A 20,081-nucleotide genomic window follows, 5' to 3' on the forward strand; every position below is an offset into this window, starting at 1 on the left:
TATCTCAATGTGGTTTTGATTTGCATCTCTCTAATGACCAGTGACGATGAGCATTTTTTCATATGATTGTTGGCCTCATATATGTCTTCTTTTGTAAAGTGTCTGTTCATATCCTTTGCCCATTTTTGAATGGGCTTGTTTGTTTTTTTCCTGTAAATCTGTTTGAGTTCTTTGTAAATTCTGGATATCAGCCCTTTGTCAGATGGGTAAACTGCAAAAATTTTTCCCCATTCTGTTGGTTGCTGATTCACTCTAGTGACTGTTTCTTTTGCCGTGCAGAAGCTGTGGAGTTTGATTAGGTCCCATTTGTCTATTTTGGCTTTTGTTGCCAATGCTTTTGGTGTTTTGTTCATGAAGTCCTTGCCTACTCCTATGTCCTGGATTGTTTTGCCTAGATTTCCTTCTAGGGTTTTTATGGTGCCAGGTCTTATGTTTAAGTCTTTAATCCATCTGGAGTTAATTTTAGTGTAAGGTGTCAGAAAGGGGTCCAGTTTCTGCTTTCTGCACATGGCTAGCCAGTTTTCCCAACACCATTTATTAAACAGGGAATCCTTTCCCCATCGCTTGTTTTTGTCAGGTTTATCAAAGATTGTATGGTTGTAGATACGTTGTGTTGCCTCCAATGCCTCTGTTTTGTTCCATTGGTCTATATCTCTGTTTTGGTATCAGTACCATGCTGTTTTGATTACTGTAGCCTTGTAGTATAGTTTGAAATCTGGTAGGGTGATGCCCCCTGCTGTGTTCTTTTTGCTTAGAATTGACTTGGCTATGCGGGCTCTCTTTTGGTTCCATATGAAGTTCATGGTGGTTTTTCCAGTTCTGTGAAGAAAGTCAATGGTATCTTGATGGGGATAGCGTTGATTCTGTAAATTACTTTGGGCAGTATAGCCATTTTTACGATATTAATTCTTCCTAACCATGAACATGGAATGTTTCTCCATCTGTTTGTGTCCTCTCTGATTTCGTTGAGCAGTGGTTTGTAGTTTTCCCTGAAGAGGTCCCTTACGTTCCTTGTGAGTTGTATTCCAAGGTATTTTATTCTTTTTGTAGCAATTGTGAATGGCAGTTTCTTCTTGATTTGGCTCTCTTTAAGTCTGTTATTGGTGTAGACGAATGCTTGTGATTTTTGCACATTGATTTTATATCCTGAGACTTTGCTGATGTTGCTTATCAGTTTCAGGATTTTTTGGGCTGAGGCGATGGGGTCTTCTCGGTATACTATCATGTCGTCTGCAAATAGAGACAATTTGGCTTCCACCTTTCCTATTTGAATACCCTTTATTTCTTTTTCCTGCCTGATTGCTCTGGCTAGAACTTCCAATACTATATTGAATAGGAGTGGTGAAAGAGGGCATCCTTGTCTAGTGCCGGATTTCAAAGGGAATGCTTCCAGTTTTTGCCCATTCAGTATGATATTGGCTGTTGGTTTGTCATAAATAGCTTTTATTACTTTGAGATACGTTCCATCGATACCGAGTTTATTGAGGGTTTTTAGCATAAAGTGCTGTTGAATTTTGTCGAATGTCTTCTCTGCATCAATTGAGATAATCATGTGGTTTTTGTTTTTGGTTCTGTTGATGTGGTGAATTATGTTTATAGACTTGCGTATGTTGAAGCAGCCTTGCATCCCCGGGATGAATCCTACTTGATCATGATGGATAAGTTTTTTGATTTGCTGTTGCAATCGGCTTGCCAATATTTTATTGAAGATTTTTGCATCTATGTTCATTATTCTTTAACACTTTCTTTACGTAGACCAAGTTTCTGACCTATACGATTTTCCTTCTCTCTAAAGACTTTCGTTTTTAACATTTCTTTCAAAGCATGTCTACTGGCAACAAATTTTCTCATTCGGGTTTGTCTAAGAAAGACTTCTTTCACTTTGGAAGAATAATTTTACAGTTTACAGAGGTCTAAGTTGACAGTTTTTCTCTCCACACTGTAAATAGTTCCCTGCACTCTTTTCTTGTTTACACGGTTTCTTGGGAAAGTCATGCCATTCTTATCTTTGTTTCTCTATAGGTAAGGTTTCTCTCAACACTGTAAACACTTCCCTCCACTCTCTTCTGGCTTACATGGTTTTTTAGAAAGTCATGCAGTTATCTTTTTTCTCTATAGGTAAGCTGTTTTTCTTTCCTCTGACCTCCTTCAAAATTTTTTCTTTATGTTTGATTTTATATAGTTTAAACATAATATGCCTAGGTGTGGGTTTGTGGGGTTTTTGTTTCGTTTTGTTTTCCATTTATCCTCCTGTTGTCCTGTGAGCATCCTGGACTTGTGGTTTGGTGTCAGACACTACTTTGGAGGAAATTCTCAGTCATTATTATCTCAAACATTTCTTCTGTTTCTTTCTCTGTGTCTTCTCTTCTCGTATTTCTATTATGCATAAGTTGCACATTTTGTGGTTGTCCCACTGCAAAGTCCTTAGATGTTCTGTTATTTTTCCCCTCAGTCTTTTTCCTTTGCATTTTAGTCTGTAGGTTTCTATTGACATATTCTCAGAGACTCTTTCTTCAGCTATGTCCAGTCATCTCCAGAGTCTACAAAAGGCATTCTTTATTTCTGAAATAGTGTTTTTCATCTATAGTAATTTTTGGGTTATGCTTATTTTTTCATCGTCCTGCTCACATCACCCATTTGTTTTGCATGCTGTCTACTTTATCAGTTAGATCCTTTATCATATTAATCATAGTTTTAATTCCAAATCCGATAATTCCAACATTCAAGCTATGTTTGTTTCTGTTGTTTTATTTGTCTCTTCAAATTATATTTTCCCTCTTGGGTATAGTTTTAGTTTTTTGATGAAAACTGAGCATAGTGTACTGGGTAAAGAGATCTGTGGTAAATGGGCCTTTAGTAATGTGATGGTAAGCCTTGGGAGTAGGGGGAGCATTTTATAGTCTTATGATTAAGTCTTATTCTTTTGGTGAGTTGATAAACTGAGACCTTCACCAGTTCTTTTTATTTTCATAGCCTACTGCACACTCCTTAGGTGAGATAGGATGGCTAGTAGGGGCAGAAATTGGGTAGTTTTATTCCTTCATATGAAAGGCCGGTGTAAGCTGGAATTGGGTATTTTACATCCTCCAGATGAAGGAAAGTCTATCCTAGACTAAAGTTGAATATTTTCCTCCCTCCAGGTCAGTTAGGTGCTGATAAAAATGCCATAGGTAGGCTCAGATAAAATAATTTATCTTCTAGTCAGAACAGAATACTCTGCCGTATCTCAGAACAGTTACTTTTCCTCTCCCCGTTTTGGAAGCATGATGGAATTTTTCTCTGATATTTACAATGAAAGCCTGATAGAGCTTCTGGAGGCAAATCTCTCAAAAATGTGTTGGCCTCCATGTTATGAGGTCTTCCTGGAGATTTTAAGTCCTAGAATTGTCCTCACTAGATCTCCAGCTATTTCTCAATTACAGTTTATATTTTCCTACTTCAGTCCTAGTTCTTACAAAGTTCCAGCTCTGGTCAGTTGTTATTCTCTATAACTTCCTGTCTGTCTCCCCAGTTTTGGGGGCAGTAGTTTACCTTGTGACCTCATTTCTGTGAGGTGCACATACCTGTTGGAGGAAGAGTAATTGATTTTGCAGCTTGTTCAGATTTGTACTTGTTAGAATGGAGTGACAGCTTCCAAGCTCCTCACATTCCAATCTGGAAACCAAACTCTCTCTTTTTATTTCAATCATGAAAAATTATCACTTTTATAATCTCTTTTTTATTTTTTGCTCAATTTTGCTCAAGTTCTTGCTCAGTGTTGCCGATGCTGTATAATAAATGTTTACCTTTTTAAAGTAGAAATTATTCTTTAATCTTATCTGTGAGGATGCTAATCAATTTGTCTCTAATTTGTCAGACATCTATAAAATCAATTTCATTTGAAGTGAAATATCTTTTAATTATTGATTTTGATGCTTTTTAACTTTAAGTTTTGTTCAATTCTTCATGTATTTTGGAATTTTTGTTTGTAGGTTTCTTTTTTGTGAAAGATATCTTTTGGTATTCTCTAAATACTTTCTAACAACTTTTTGGTTACCTTCTCTTAGTTTCCAGTGCTGCAAGTCCAAACTAGATAATATGAAAACACTCAGCACTCTTACTTTATAATATAAAATCTATTAAAAATTCAATTACCATGCCAGTGGAGCACTGTTCAGTTCCTGAGTAAGAGGCTGTGCATGCCTTCTACACTTTGAGATATGCAGCTTATTAAAAGCTGGAGGCTCAGGCATCATGAGCACTTTTTGTTTTAGTCTGCTGTCCTGATAAGGCCACATAACTCAGTCCTTTGATCCAAATACTAAGCCTCATTACTCCCGACTTCTATATATTGATTCTATCATCTATAGAGTTTTATCTAAACCCACTAACTCCATAAAGATGTTAATACCTTGAGCCACTCTGTGTCTTTTTTTCCTCTCATTTTTTCCTGCTTCATTAACTACTGCATTGCATTTGAGTTGAAGAAAGTGAGTCAAATGTGAATTCAAGACATCATATTCCTAAGACACCTTTTGGCTAGTTATCTAACGATGTCTTTTACTCCTTAGCTCCTACTTCATCATGCTCTTCCATATGCTTTTTTTAAATCCCCAAATATTTCAAGCTTTTCTTCATCTCAAGGTCTAAACATACAGTTTTTCTCAATCTGAAATGCTCATATTCAATTTCATTCCATGGCTGGCTCCTTATCTCCCGGAGTCACCACGAGCAAGGTAATTTGCTCAAGTCACCTTGCCAGAGAGGCAGCCCCTTACCACTAAATACAAGTGGGTCGTCTTCCTCTTCTCCATTATATTTTTACCTTAGAATCTTGTTAGGTTCACTGGGAATGTTCCTTCAAATACATAATTAATTTATTTGCTGGTTATTGGCAGGTCCATTGGCTGGTATGAACTCATCCCCCTATCAGAAGGTAAGCTCTACAGAGGGCATTTCCATGAAAGTTCTGTGGGTCAGTCACTGTCTGGCATTTGTTGAATGAACACATAAAATATGGCTTTTTCATGTATTAGATGTAGCACTGCTAAATGGGAATCTACTTTAAATACACAAACATTCTAAGACCCTAAATCATTAAAATAACCTTTTTTTCTCCCCATAAATATAAAGGGCCTATTAAATTCTAAATTAGTGAAGTCTATAAATAGAGTATGGTAAACAGATATACATTTACAGATTACAAATCAGGCACAATTTTTGAACTTTTATTTAAAATTATCATAAAAAAACAAGTGTTTACTTCCAAAGGTAATTCCTTAAGTTATTTATGCTGAAGTTCTCTGTGTTTGCTTTAGGTTTTCAAGGCAGCTTTATTGTGTCAAGTCAAGAGCAGTCAACTTTGAGGGTGGGTGACCGAAAATTATTATCGTAGTTACTTTAGGCTCAGAAGCAAAACTTTAGACATGTGCTCAAGCCTTATCTTCATTAATGAAACATATCACCTTGAGCTGACTAAAAGCCTGCAATGACTAATTCCCACATTAATTTCCTGTCATTCTTTTACTTCAGAAATATTTTGAAACCTCTTAAAGGTGTAGACTTACACACATGCAAAAAAAGGGGGAAATAAGTACTTAGAGCTTCAGTTTCTAAGAGCTTCATAGGAAAGAGTGATTTTCAGATCAGTTCAATACTTAAGTACTACTCAATTGCATCTTTTCCTGTTGACAAAAATAATTGATGGAAAATATGTTTGTTCAATTTTCTTACCAAAATATGTGAATTATTAGTGGAATTCTATGGTTTGGAGCAAGCATAAACTTGAATAAGGAAATTTAATTACATGTGAGCCTGTGGGGAAATTGTGTGGGGGGCAATAAGAAGAACCAAAACTCTAAACTCTTTCAGCTTATGCAGTATTTACTGAAACCTGCCAGATTTTTGAATCCCTGTATACCATGTGATTAAGCCCAATAGGAAAATTCAGCTTCTGTCTTAGTCTTCTATTCATATACAAAATAGTAACTTGGGAGGTTAAAGAAATATTTTAGTAACGTCACAAGAATTGCAACCAACAATCTTTTCTGGATTATGTGCGAAACAGTGACTAGAAGAAAATCTTACTCAATAAGAGAACTTCTAAATTTTATAGCTATCACTTTTGGTAAATGGCAGGAAAGAAAATTAAATTTATAGTCTGTTAACGAATTCTGATTTTGTTTTGATCTAGTATCATTTCACTCTGGGGATATGCTGCATATCCTCTAGCATGATAACATCATAGAAAAAAAAATCAGGGTTGTTCTAATTGGAGCACGAACATTAAAATAACTATTTGTGGACTGGCAAATGGAGTAGTTTCACACCAGGAAAGGGATTTATTTGAAGGCAAGGTGGTTTCAACTCCTTTCTACTAAAAGTAGCTGGTGAGTAGATTTTGCACCAAGAGAGAAGAACTGAACATTTTAGTATACCATGTTATTTTTGTTCATATATTTTTAAGATAATTTTATGTTTTCTTGCCCTTTTGTAAGTTATCTATGTCATTGTTATTTTAGCCACAAGAATAGAACCTTTATTTAGTTCTTTTTGTAAAGCACCTAGTAGTGTTGTCACATAAATAATGGATAGTCTTAAAATATCCAAAAATGTAAGAGGATGCTCAGATTCTTCATAAGTTTATATGATTTTCTTTAATTTTTTGAAAATGTTGTTTATATTACCTCCTGATATATCAGTCCAACAGAGAATGTTCATTGTCACTGTTACTATATCCCCATATTGTACGCTCTTGAATTTCATTAATAGCAGTAATCATTTCCATAGAAGTCCCCATACCTTTTTATTATTATTATTATTTTTTATTGCTTTTTAGGTTTTGGGGTACATGTGCAGAACGTGCAAGATACTTGCATAGGTACACATGTGGTAGTGTGTTCTGCTGCCTTCCTCCCCTTCACCCACATTTGGCATTTCTCCCCAGGCTATCCCTCCCCAGCTCCCCACCACCGCTGTCCCTCCCCTATTCCCCCCAATAGATCCAAGTGTGTAGTACTCCCCTCCCTGTGTCCATGTGTTCTCATTTTTCATCACCCGCCTATGAGTGAGAATATGCGGTATTTCATTTTCTGTTCTTGTGTCAGTTTGCTGAGAATGATGTTCTCCAGATTCATCCATGTCCCTACAAACGACATGAACTCATCATTTTTGATTGCTGCATAATATTCCATGGTGTATATGTGCCACATTTTCCCAGTCCAGTCTGTAATTGAAGGGCATTTGGGTTGGTTTCCAGGTCTTTGTTATTGTAAATAGTGCTGCAATGAACATTCGTGTGCATGTGTCCTTATAATAGAACGATTTATAGTCCTTTGGATATATACCCAGTAATGGGATTGCTGGGTCAAATGGAATTTCTATTTCTAAGGCCTTGAGGAATCACCACACTGTCTTCCACAATGGTTGAACTAATATACACTCCCACCAACAGTGTAAAAGTGTTTCTATTTCTCCATATCCTCTCCAGCATCTGTTGTCCCCAGATTTTTTAATGATTGCCATTCTAACTGGCATGAGATGGTATCTCAATGTGGTTTTGATTTGCAACTCTCTGATGACCAGTGATGATGAACATTTTTTCATATGTTTGTTGGCCTCATGTATGTCTTCTTTTGTAAAGTGTCTGTTCATATCCTTTGCCCATTTTTGAATGGGCTTGTTTGCTTTTTTCTTGGAAATCTGTTTGAGTTCTTTATAAATTCTCATATCACCCTTTGTCAGATGGGTAAACTGCAAAAATTTTTTCCCATTATGTTGGTTGCTGATTCACTCTAGTGACTGTTTCTTTTGCCGTGCAGAAGCTGTGGAGTTTCATTAGGTTCCATTTGTCTATTTTGGCTTTTGTTGCCAATGCTTTTGGTGTATTGTTCATGAAGTCCTTGCCTACTCCTATGTCCTGGATGGTTTTGCCTAGATTTTCTTCTAGGGCTTTTATGGTGCCAGGTCTTATGTTTAAGTCTTTAATCCATTTGGAGTTAATTTTAGTGTAAGGTGTCAGGAAGGGGTCCAGTTTCTGCTTTCTGCACATGGCTAGCCAGTTTTCCCAACACCATTTATTAAACAGGAATTCTTTCCCCATTGCTTGTTTTTGTCAGCTTTATCAAAGATTGTATGGTTGTAGATATGTTGTGTTGCCTCTGATGCCTCTGTTCTGTTCCATTGGTCTATATCTCTGTTTTGGTACCAATACCATGCTGTTTTGATTACTGTAGCCTTGTAGTATAGTTTGAAGTCCGGTAGTGTGATGCCTCCCACTGTGTTCTTTTTGCTTAGAATTGACTTGGCTATGCGGGCTCTCTTTTGGTTCCATATGAAGTTCATGGTGGTTTTTCCAGTTCTGTGAAGAAGGTCATTGGTAGTTTGATAGGGATAGCATTGATTCTGTAAATTACTTTGGGCAGTATAGCCATTTTCATGATATTGATTCTTCCTAACCATGAACATGGAATGTTTCTCCATCTGTTTTTATCCTCTCTTAATTTGTTGAGCAGTGGTTTGTAGTTTTCCTTGAAGAGGTCTTTTACATTCCTTGTAAGTTGTATTCCAAGGTATTTTATTCTTTTTGTAGCAATTGTGAATGGCAGTTTGTCCTTGATTTGGCTCTCTTTAAGTCTGTTATTGGTGTAGAGGAAGGCTTGTGATTTTTGCCCATTGATTTTATATCCTGAGACTTTGCTGATGTTGCTCATCAGTTTCAGGAGTTTTTGGGCTGAGACAATGGGGTATTCTAGTTATACTATTATGTCGTCTGCAAATAGAGACAATTTGTCTTCCACCTTTCCTATTCGAATAGTCTTTATTTCTTTTTCTTGCCTGATTGCTCTGGCTAGAACTTCCAGTAGTATATTGAATAGGAATGGTGAAAGAGGTCATCCTTGTCTAGTGCCGGATTTCAAAGGGAATGTTTCCAGTTTTCACCCATTCAGTATGATATTGGCTGTTTGTTTGTCATAAACAGCTTTTATTACTTTGAGATATGTACCGTCAATACTGAGTTTATTGAGGGTTTTTAGCATAAAGCACTGTTGAATTTTGTCAAAGGCCTTCTCTGCATCAATTGAGATAACCATGTGGTTTTTGTTTTTGGTTCTGTTTATGTGGTGAATTATGTTTATAGACTTGTGTATGTTGAACCAGCCTTGCATCCCTGGGATGAATCCTACTTGATCATGATGGAGAAGCTTTTTGATGTGCTGTTGCAATCGGCTTGCCAGTATTTTATTGAAGATTTTTGCATCTATGTTCATCATGGATATTGGCCTGAAGTTTTCTTTTCTTGTTGAGTCTCTGCCGGGTTTTGGTATCAGGATGATGTTGGTCTCATAAAATAATTTGGGAAGGATTCCCTCTTTTTGGACTATTTGGAATAGTTTCAGAAGGAATAGTACCAGCTCCTCTTTGTGTGTCTGGTAGAATTCGGCTGTGAACATATCTGGACCTGGGCTTTTTTTGAGTGGTAGGCCCTTAATTGCTGCCTCGACTTCAGACCTTGTTATTGGTCTATTCATAGTTTCGGCTTCCTCCTGGTTTAGGCTTGGGAGGACACAGGAGTCCAGGAATTTATCCATTTCTTCCAGGTTTACTAGTTTATGCGCATAGAGTTGTTTGTAATATTCTCTGATGATGGTTTGAATTTCTGTGGAATCTGTGGTGATTTCCCCTTTATCGTTTATTATTGCATCTATTTGGTTGTTCTCTCTTTTATTTTTTATCAGCCTGGCTAGTGGTCTATTTTGTTGATCTTTTCAAAAAACCAGCTCTTGGATTTATTGATTTTTTGAAGGGTTTTTCGTGACTCTATCTCCTTCAGTTCTGCTCTGATCTTAGTTATTTCTTGTCTTCTGCTAGGTTTTGAGTTTTTTTGATCTTGCTCCTCTAGCTCTTTCAATTTTGACGATAGGGTGTCAATTTTGGATCTCTCCATTCTTCTCATATGGGCACTTATTGGTATATATTTTCCTCTGGAGACTGCTTTAAATGTGTCCCAGAGATTGTGGCATGTTGTGTCTTCATTCTTATTGGTTTCGAAGAACTTTATTTCCGTCTTCATTTCATTGTTTATCCAGTCAACATTCAAGAGCCAGTTGTTCAGTTTCCATGAAGCTGTGCAGTTCTGAGTTAGTTTCTGGATTCTGAGTTCTAACTTGATTGCACTATGGTCTGAGAGACTGTTTGTTATGATTTCAGTTGTTTTGCATTTGCTGAGCAGTGCTTTACTTCCAATTATGTGGTCAGTTTTAGAGTAGGTGTGATGTGGTGCTGAGAAGAATGTATATTCTGTGGATTTAGGGTGGAGAGTTCTGTAAATGTCAATCAGGTTTGCTTGTTCCAGGTCTGAGTTCAAGTCCTGGATATCCTTGTTAATTTTCAGTCTGGTTAATCTGTCTAATATTGACAGTGGAGTGTTAAAGTCTCCCACTATTATTGTGTGGGAGTCTAAGTCTTTTTGTAAGTCGTTAAGAACTTGCACCTATATCTGGGTGCTCCTGTATTGGGACCATATATAATTAGGATCGTTAGCTCTTCTTATTGTATCGATCCTTTTACCATTATGTAATGGCCTTCTTTGTCTCTTTTGATCTTTGTTGCTTTAAAGTCTATTTTATCAGAGATGAGAATTACAACTCCTGCTTTTTTTTTGCTCTCCATTTGCTTGGTAAATCTTCCTCCATCCCTTTATTTTGAGCCTTTGTGTATCCTTGCCTGTGAGATGGGTTTCCTGGATACAGCACACCAATGGGTTTTTTGTTTTTTATCCAATTTGCCAGTCTGTGTCTTTTGATTGGTGCATTTAGCCCATTTACATTTAGGGTTAATATTGTTATGTGTGAATTTGATACTGCCATTTTGATGCTAACTGGCTATTTTTCCCATTAGTTGATGCAGATTCTTCATTTTGTTGATTCTCTTTAGCATTTGGTATGTTTTTGGAATGGCTGGTACTGGTTGTTGCTTTCTATATGTAGTGCCTCTTTCAGGAGCTCTTCTAAAGCAGGCCTGGTGGTGAAAAAATCTCTGAGTACTTGCTTGTTTGCAAAGGATTTTATTTTTCCTGCACATATGAAGCTCAGTTTGGCTGGATATGAAATTCTGGGTTGAAAGTTCTTTTCTTTAAGGATGTTGAATATTGGCCCCCACTCTCTTCTTGCTTGTAGCGTTTCTGGCAAGAGATCTGCAGTGAGTCTGATAGGCTTCCCTTTGTGGGTGACCTGACCTTTCTCTCTGGCTGCCCTTAGTATTTTCTCCTTCATTTCAACCCTGGTGAATGTGACGATTATGTGTCTTGGGGTTGCTCTTCTTGCGGAATATCTTTATGGTGTTCTCTGTATTTCCTGGACTTGACTATTGGCCTGCCTTGCTAGGTTGGGGAAATTTTCCTGAATAATATCCTGAAGAGTATTTTCCAGCTTTGATTCATTCTCTTCGTCACATTCTGGTACACCTATCAAACGTAGGTTAGGTCTCTTCACATAGTCCCACATTTTTTGGAGACTTTGTTCATTCCTTTTTGCGCTTTTTTCTCTAATCTTGGTTTCTCATTTTATTTCATTGAGTTGATCTTCGACTTCTGATATTCTTTCTTCTGCTTGGTCAATTCGGCTGTTGAAACTTGTGCATGCTTCGCAAAGTTCTCGTGTTGTGTTTTTTAGCTCCTTTAATTCATTCATATTCCTCTCTATGTTGTTCATTCTTGCTATCATTTCCTCGAATCTTTTTTCAAATCTTTTTTCAAGGTTCTTAGTTTCTTTGCATTGATTTAAAATATGTTCTTTTAGCTCACAAAAGTTTCTCATTATCCACCTTCTGAAGTCTAATTCCATCATTTCATCACAGTCATTCTCCGTCCAGCTTTGTTCCCTTGCTGGTGAGGAGTTTTGGTCCCTTGTAGGAGTCACGGTGTTCTGGTTTCGGGTGTTTTCCTCCTTTTTGCGCTGGTTTCTTCCCATCTTTGTGGATTTATCCACCTGTCATCTGAGTAGTTGCTGACTTTTTGATTGGGTCTCTGCGTGGGTGACCAGATTGTTGATGATGAAGTATTTCTGTTACTTAGTTTTCCTTCTAACAGTCTAGCCCCTCTGCTGTATGACTGCTGAGGTCCTCTCCAGGCCCTGCTTGTCTGGGGTGCACCTGTAGCCGCTGCGGGACAGTGAGGGGTGCTACCAGTTTCTTCTTCTGCTATCATTGTCCCGGAATGATGCCTGCCAAATGTCAGTCTGATCAGTTGTTTTTGAGGTGACTCTTTGGATATACAGGGGTTAGGGATCTGCTTGAGGAGGCAGTGTGTACTTTATAGGAGCTCAAGTGCTGAGCTATGAGCTCCGTTGATTATTCAGGGTGGTTAGGCCAGTACGTTTAAGTCTGCTGCAGCAGAACTCATAAAACCCCTTTTTTTCCTCAGATACTCTGTCTCGGGGAGTTAAGGCTTTCTTTATGAGCATCCATTGCACCTTCCTGCCCAGCTAGGAGGCAATCTAGTCACTGTTTGCCTGTTGATGCTTCCCCCTGCTGCCGTGGGCTCCGCCTTGTTGGCGGAGTCTCTCTGTTATGGCGGGTTGCCTCAGCAATGGCAGGCTGCATCAGCAATGGGAGTGTACCTCAGTAGGGGTGGTATGCCTCGGTAATGGTGGACACCCCTCCCCCACTGAGCTCCACCGTCCTGAGCTGCACCGTCCTGGGTTCAGCTGTGCCCTCAGTGAAACTCTCAACCCCGTGTTTTTCGAATTGCTGTTTTATTTGTCCCTGTTGGGGTGGGACCTGGCGAGCCTGATTACCTGGCTTCCTGCCTAGGGGCCCTCTTTTCTATTCTTTTTTTTTAAGTAGAACGGTTGACTCTCTCCCAGGTGTTTCAGTCAGCTGCTGATACGGCACCGGGATCTGTGTGATTTCCCATGCAGCGACCCACCGCACCAGCTCAAACATCTCTTCCTGGTAATCTCCTGGTCTGGCTCGCTGTCCAAGTCCCGTTTAATCAGATGGATATGCTAATCTGCCCTCCCAAATCTCAGATTGCCGGTTTAACAGGGCATCCAGACCAGTGCTTTCTGTGAGGAGTGCCACTGCACTGTGGTGCCGGCCATAGTGGCCGCACAAGCCTTAACAGCTGAGCTGGCATCCCATGTCTCTCCTACACCTGAAAATTTCCCCATTCTGTGGGCAACAAAGATCTGTCTGGAAATGTGGATTGAACTCACCCTCTGCATCTTCACTGAGAGCTGCAATTCTGATTTGCTCCTACCATGCCATCTTGGCAGTCTCCCTCCCCCATACCTTTTATATATGCTGGAGGACCTGTGTGTGTGTGTGTGTGTGTTTGTGTGTAGGTAGTACATATATAATATATATGATATCATATAATTATATATAAATACATGTATAATAAGAAAGCATATTAATTATATTTCTTCAGGTTTTCCACTCAGTACTTAATATTTATGTTGTGTCTCATTGAGATATGTATTATTGTAATAATTTTACTTATCCAGGAAAAAAGGTAGACTCTACACAGCTTCATTGTTATACAGGATATCTGCCTCTGTGCAGGTCTCTGAACTTTGGTGTTATTATTTTTTTTACATCATTATCCTGATTTCTTTAATCTTCACCCTCACTCTCATGTCTGCAGATGCTCATTTCTAATAAGAAAGGCTGAATGGAAGTCAAGAAAACATTTCCCTAATAACCAAGAATAAAATTGGCTTTCACTCTGAAAACCCATCACATATGGGACCAGAGAAAGACAAATAAGCCACTGGGCATCAGCAGTAGCCATTAAACCTTGTTGCCCCAAAGTGGGAGGTAGCATAGCAAAGTAGTTGAGAGCTCAGATTCTGTACTACTTTGATAAATGAGAATTTAATCTTGTCCCTGCCACTTTTTATCTGGGTATCATTGGACTTATGCTGTAGTTTTAAAACACAAGGACCTGCTTACAGACTTCCTTGAAAAAAAAAAAAGAGGGTCATTGCATCTCTTTTGATTAATAATTATTATTTCTTCTGATTAATGATTAGCTTCTCTTTACATATTTCTAAACTGAGTCTTCATAACCTATACTTTAATATTACACTCTTTTCCTTTTTTATACTAGGATTGTTTTATACACAGACACCCCAAACACAAATAAAATCTAAAAAGCAGATTATGAAAGAATATTTTTTGTATACAGGAAAAAACAGCCAAGACCACGTAAAACATAATATGCCGTAGAAAAGCAAATAAAGAAATTAGAAATATTGAAAAATCTCATTCAAGAGAAAACTATAGTATGTAATCATATATATATATGATTTTATATATATATAAATATATATATATGTTATGACAAGATTCTTTTTTTTTCTTTTTCTTTTTTTTATTGCATTTTAGGTTTTGGGGTACATGTGCAGAACATGCAAGATAGTTGCATAGGTACACACGTGGCAGTGTGATTTGCTGCTTTCCTCCCCTTCACCCACATCTGGCATTTCTCCCCATGCTATCCCTCCCCAGCTCCCCGCCTCCGCTGTCCCTCCCCTATTTCCCCCAGTAGACCCCAGTGTGTAGTGCTCCCCTCCCTGTGTCCATGTGTTCTCATTGTTCATCACCCGCCTATGAATGAGAACATGCGGTATTTCATTTTATGTTCCTGTGTCAGTTTGCTGAGAATGATGTTCTCCAGATATGACAAGATTCTAAAGGAGAAAACCAGGAGGGAAAAAAGAAAGACAAATATAGTTATACGGTTGAATATTGAACTTGTGGTGATTGCACATGTGTAAAGGACTGAATAATTAATCGCAATAAAAAACTTAGTCATAATTTTGCCAGTAAATGATGTTACCTTGAAAAAAACTCTTCTTTTAGCCTTGAAATTTTAAATTGGAAATATCTTCTTGCCTGAAAATTTAGCTTGATTATTGAGCAAATAATGAATAAATAAATTACACTGGAAATAGATGCCAGAAACTTAGATTTTTATTATGATGATAGGTGATACATCTAATGTTAATTCTATACTCATACTTAAAAAAATTTTTAATCAAAGCATGAAAATAATTATAATAAATTTAACATGAAAATAAGCCAAAACAGCCAGTTTGATGCAATTTGACAAATATGTTATAAAATCACAGATGTGAGAATATTACACCTTATTCTGAGACATCAGATATCATTTTTACTGACATTGGCAACTGTTCTCAGTCCAAGACAATCTTATAATATGTGAATTTTTAAGCTGTGTGCTGTGGTTTAATAATCTTCTTTCATTCTTTTCTCATAATATGTTCTACAATAATTAAATTCAAAACACAGCCAGATCCTAAAAATTAGCACCTATTAAGTGATAAGAAAATACAGTCAATTTCAGAGGACTTTTTTTTTTTTTTTGAGATGGAGTCTTGCTCTGTCACCAGACGTGAGTGCAGTGGCCCTAGATCCCTTGACCTTGTGATCTGCCCACCTCAGCCTCCCAAAGTGCTGCAATTACAGGCGTGAGCCACTGCGCTCGGACCCAGATGACTTTTTTTTAAAAACAAAACAATTTCATCTGGGTTTAATTTTTTTCTCAATGATGAAAGAATACAATTGAATCAACATGTATTTTGCTCATTCAGTGATCAGAATTTTAATATTTGAATTACTTAGATTTATGAGAAAGAGAATGTTCCCTGACATCCCATCTTTTCTTGAGGTGCAATTGTTTACCAAATTGCTCAATCTGTGACTATGAGATCATAGGTCAGTCAGCTTCTTAGAATTGACTTTAACACTACGTTCTGGGTTCCAGAAAAAGATAATCTGTTCTTAACTTTTTATTTTTTAATTTTCAAATCATTATATCTTAGTTTGTGCTCATAATACCCTTGACAATAGGTATGGCAAAGTTTGTGTTATTCTAATTTCATAGATGCAATAATGAAGATCCAAAGTAGTTGACCCAAAGTTCCTCCTCCTCAGGACTCTTTCCACAATCCAAAAAAGGAAAAGACATCAATTTTTAATTATCCAAGTTGTGAGAATTTGCAGAGTCAGTACCCTGATCTGGCATCAGTAGACAGCAACAGTGTCAAGAAAGAAGCCACAGGCCACATGCCACTAACCCTGCAACTTTTGGAGTCTTATCCATGTTTCTCACTGGCAAAACATTTGCTTTTGCCTGAAGATACTGTTTAGAACTAAAAGAGACAGTTATGGACACAAAGTCAACTGGCCAGCAGTTTCTAACTCAGCCTCTCCTAATTTCCCACTAAAATTAGTATGCAGACAGTGAAAAATATAAAAATTCCTCAACATCAAACACTTGGACTGACCATCAGTCTGTTTCTGGGATCTAAGGGAAACGTCTGCTTGCCAGAAGACTTCTTTCATGCTCTTCTGTTAGCAACAGTTTTAATTGACAGTCATGAAAGGTCCTTTTGGAGGGGACCATTTTCATTCTCCAAACATATTCCGACTGGCATCTCACTTTTTTCTTGTTGAAGTTTCTTTTCCTCTTCTGAGATGTCTTCTTGAATTTCATTGATGATGGTGAATTAAAAAAAAAATTCCTCTGTGTTCTAATAAATAATGCTCACCTGTCTTATCCTCTGTGTCCCTGGAATAATACTCTGTTTTTTCCATTTGTATTTTTCTACAGAGGCTTTAAGGTCTGTACCAAACAGAAAAATGGACAGCAATTTCTCTTAATAAAGGGTATTTTTTTTCAGCCAACTTGAATATGTTCTCCTTACCTCCCCTGTTTCAGTATTTACCTGTCAGAGAACAATTGGAAAGACACGAATTTGAGCACACGACATTCTGAAGATTGTGGTAGAAATGGGAAAAATTTCACAAATAAAATACTATGTAAGACAGCAAAAATTCAAGTATCAATAAATGTTAGTAATTCTGTTTTTAAGAAGTAGACAGTGAGGGCAGGAAGAGGCTTAGTCTAGAAAAATTGCAAAAGTTGAAAATTGGTTCCATCAAGCAAGTGTGTTCTATGTTGCTCACATATACCAAATCTACGGAGGAGAAGAGGGCTAGTATCAGATTACACAGAGCATGAAGCCAAGGTCAGCCCCACACTGGGTGTTGATAAGCATTGAATCTAGAGGGGTCTCTCTTTATTTTTAGATAAGTAAGAAGAAAAACAAATGAACTCAAAATGGAAAATGGTGCAAAATGTAGAAAATGAATGTCACTCCTGACAAAAACTAGTCTGAAAAATCTTTACTAGGAAACAGATAAACTTACTTTAAGGGTAATGATATGCATTATCAATTAATGGAGGCTGAAGACAACAGAATAAGATGAAAAGAAAAGACGGTGACATAAAGTAGATTACGATTTTTGGTTTCCAGTCATGCATGTAAGGAACTTGAAAGTCATCACTTTGTTCTAGTAAGTAAAAAGCTGAACAAATTGCAAAGAAAAGTCAACTCTTCGTAGATCCCTCAAAGAAGCAAGGTCACAGGGCAAAGCACTGCCGCGAATGGGAGCGTCAGGTGAATGTAGAGTCAGTGGTACTGCAGCAGAAACCCATAAGCAGAAATCTCCGTGGACCAGGGCCAGAGTTAGAGCTCCCACATGGTAAATGATGAATTTCTGTAGGCTGCGTGTGGACAAGTTTGAGTTAAAAACGTCAAGGGACCCAATCATAGGGATCCCTTCACACTCTTGTGAGCTTACCTCTGCAAGCTTGATCAGATTCTTGCAATGAATGTTTTGGGGGAAAATCCCCTCATACCACAGGCAGAGGGAAGGAGAACATGTCCAACTTGAAAGACTTCAGATCACTGTTTTTCACAAGGCCTGTCTTTAAGAGAAACTGTTTTACCAAAGCCTAACCTGCTAGGGTGTTTTCAGAGCCTAGCTGACCTGAGGGAAGGGAAGTACCCAACTCCAGCCCACTCTAGTCATCCTGTTCCACCTAAGGTGAGGTAAATAAATTGAAGCCCTGGTGAAGCTCACATTCCAGGGGACAGGCTCACCAATACACTGAAACTTAGTCACAGGACTATAGAATAACCAAATTCTCCCCAAAACTTACCACACATTGCTTAAGACCTATTTAGCAGAGTTCTTTATACCCAGTACATTATGGCCAGCTTTAAAAATATTAAAAGGCACAGAAAAAGGAGGAACAGCCCAATGTGAAGAGACAGACAAATAATCAGAAACAAATATGGAAGGAATGTTGAAATTATCGTATCAGGAATCTAAAGCAACTATGATTTACTTGCTAAGATCTCTAAAGGATAAATAGACAACATACATGAACAGATGGGCGATATGAGAAGAGAGATAAAAATTCTCATGAAGAACCAAAAAGAAATGTTAGAGATGAAAAAACATTACAGATTCTGAAGCATGTCTTTGATGGACCCACATTTCTGGATTAGGCTAAGGAAAAGATCTCTGAGGATATATCAACTGGAACTTACAAACTGAAAAGCAAAGAGACAAAAAGACAATAACCGTGAGAGAACTAGAAAAGGTGTAACTTATGCATAATGGGAATACCAGAAGAAGAAGAAAGAGAGAAAGAAACAGAGGAAATATTTAAAACAACAGTGACTGAGAATATTCCCCAAAGGCAAAACCAAATCATAGATTCTGGAAGCTCAGAATACCCCTGTTATTTTTGTAGGAAATACAGCAAAAAGAAAAAAGAAAAGAAAATTCTAGGTGACTGCACATGGGCAAAGAAAGACTCAATAAGTTAAAAGATATATTAATGTTAATAAACACTTCCTAAATGTGAAAGTGAAGAAAAAAAGAAAAAAAAAAAAAACAGAACAGGACATCTAAAAATTGTGAAGGAATTTTAAACAGTATAACGTATGTATAGTATAACATATATAGTTGAAACAAGAGAGAAGGAGCAGAGTACATATTTGAAGTAAAAATGGATGACAGCTTTTCAAAAACTAATAATAGACAAAAAACATGGGTGAGGCATAGGAGATTTTTAAGGGTAGTGAAACTCTTCTGTGTAATATTATAATGGTGAATAAATGACAATATGCGTTTGTCAAAACCCGAATTGACTTAATGTGTGCAAACTTTAAAGATTCATTTCATAGGTTGGAGGGTACCAGAATGAAATGCAGAATATGACAAAGCAATCCAACTCTATTATAAATGTATGAAACAAACTTACTGAAGAGGGTAAGCGAAAGGTGCTAACCTAAGTAATTTTGAAACTAAGTAGTGTGTGAGAATAAGGGCTAAAGAAACTCTACATAAAGCACTGTACTCTAGTTGATGAAGTGGTTTTCTAGGGAAATACAGATGAAGAGTTCTAATACTTTTATACATATACATTGTAATTGAACAATTACGTAAATAGATAGAAGAGAGTAGGAGCCAGCCTTCTTGCTGTTGGAGTACAACCTTACAAATAACCAAGAGGATGAGGATATAATCATCCCTGTGCTGATGGGTTACAAAAGGAGACATCAGTGTGAACTCATAATTAGCTAATTACAGGTACAGATGGCTACGCATAGAAATATATAGGGGCTGGGGCCAGGCGCGGTTGCTCACGCCTGTAATCCCACACTTTGGGAGGCCAAGGTGGGTAGATCACAAAGTCAAGAGATCCAGACCACCCTGGCCAACATGGTGAAACCCTGTCTCTACTAAAAGTAAAAAAATTAGCTGGACATGGCTGCATGCACCTGTAGTGCCAGCTTCTCGGGAGGCTGAGGTAGGAGATAATCGCTTGAACCCAGGAGGTGGAGGTTGCAGTGAGTCGACATCATCCCACTGCACTCCAGCCTATCAACAGAGCAACACTCTGTCTTCACACATATTTCTCTTACCTTTTCAGCTAAGAAGACTTCAAAGCAATGACACCCCAGTAGAAATAAGCATACCACCTAGTACCCAGATCTTATTTTTTAATAGCCATTGCCAATAAAACGGGAACCAGAATTCCTTGATGAATTCTGGAGTCATCATTATTGAATCGTTGACATTGGTTATTCATAGGACGGGGCAGAAAATATGAAAGGTAAGCATGGAGCATTTTGTGGTGCCAGAAAGCAAAAAAGTGCTAAACAACAGAAAATCCCACAATGATGGGTATATGTCAGTGGACCACAGAAGCCAAC

The 20,081-nt window shown here is 37.7% G+C and overlaps 1 long non-coding RNA gene across 9 annotated transcripts in view; it reads left to right on the top strand.

Annotated features, from left to right (window-relative positions):
- The window catches only part of LOC103789190 (uncharacterized), a 542,478-nt gene that overhangs the window by 180,529 nt on the left and 341,868 nt on the right, over positions 1-20,081 (top strand). Inside the window, exon 4 of one of the 9 annotated variants that reach the window (XR_013529722.1) lies at positions 4,878-4,915. The exons of the other annotated variants lie outside the window; for them this stretch is intronic. This is a non-coding gene — a long non-coding RNA (uncharacterized LOC103789190). The remainder of the gene's footprint in view (positions 1-4,877; positions 4,916-20,081) is intronic. 9 annotated transcript variants of the gene reach the window in all.

The sequence above is a fragment of the Callithrix jacchus genome, chromosome 19, assembly GCF_049354715.1.
Source record: "Callithrix jacchus isolate 240 chromosome 19, calJac240_pri, whole genome shotgun sequence".
Classification (NCBI taxonomy): Eukaryota; Metazoa; Chordata; class Mammalia; order Primates; family Cebidae; genus Callithrix; species Callithrix jacchus.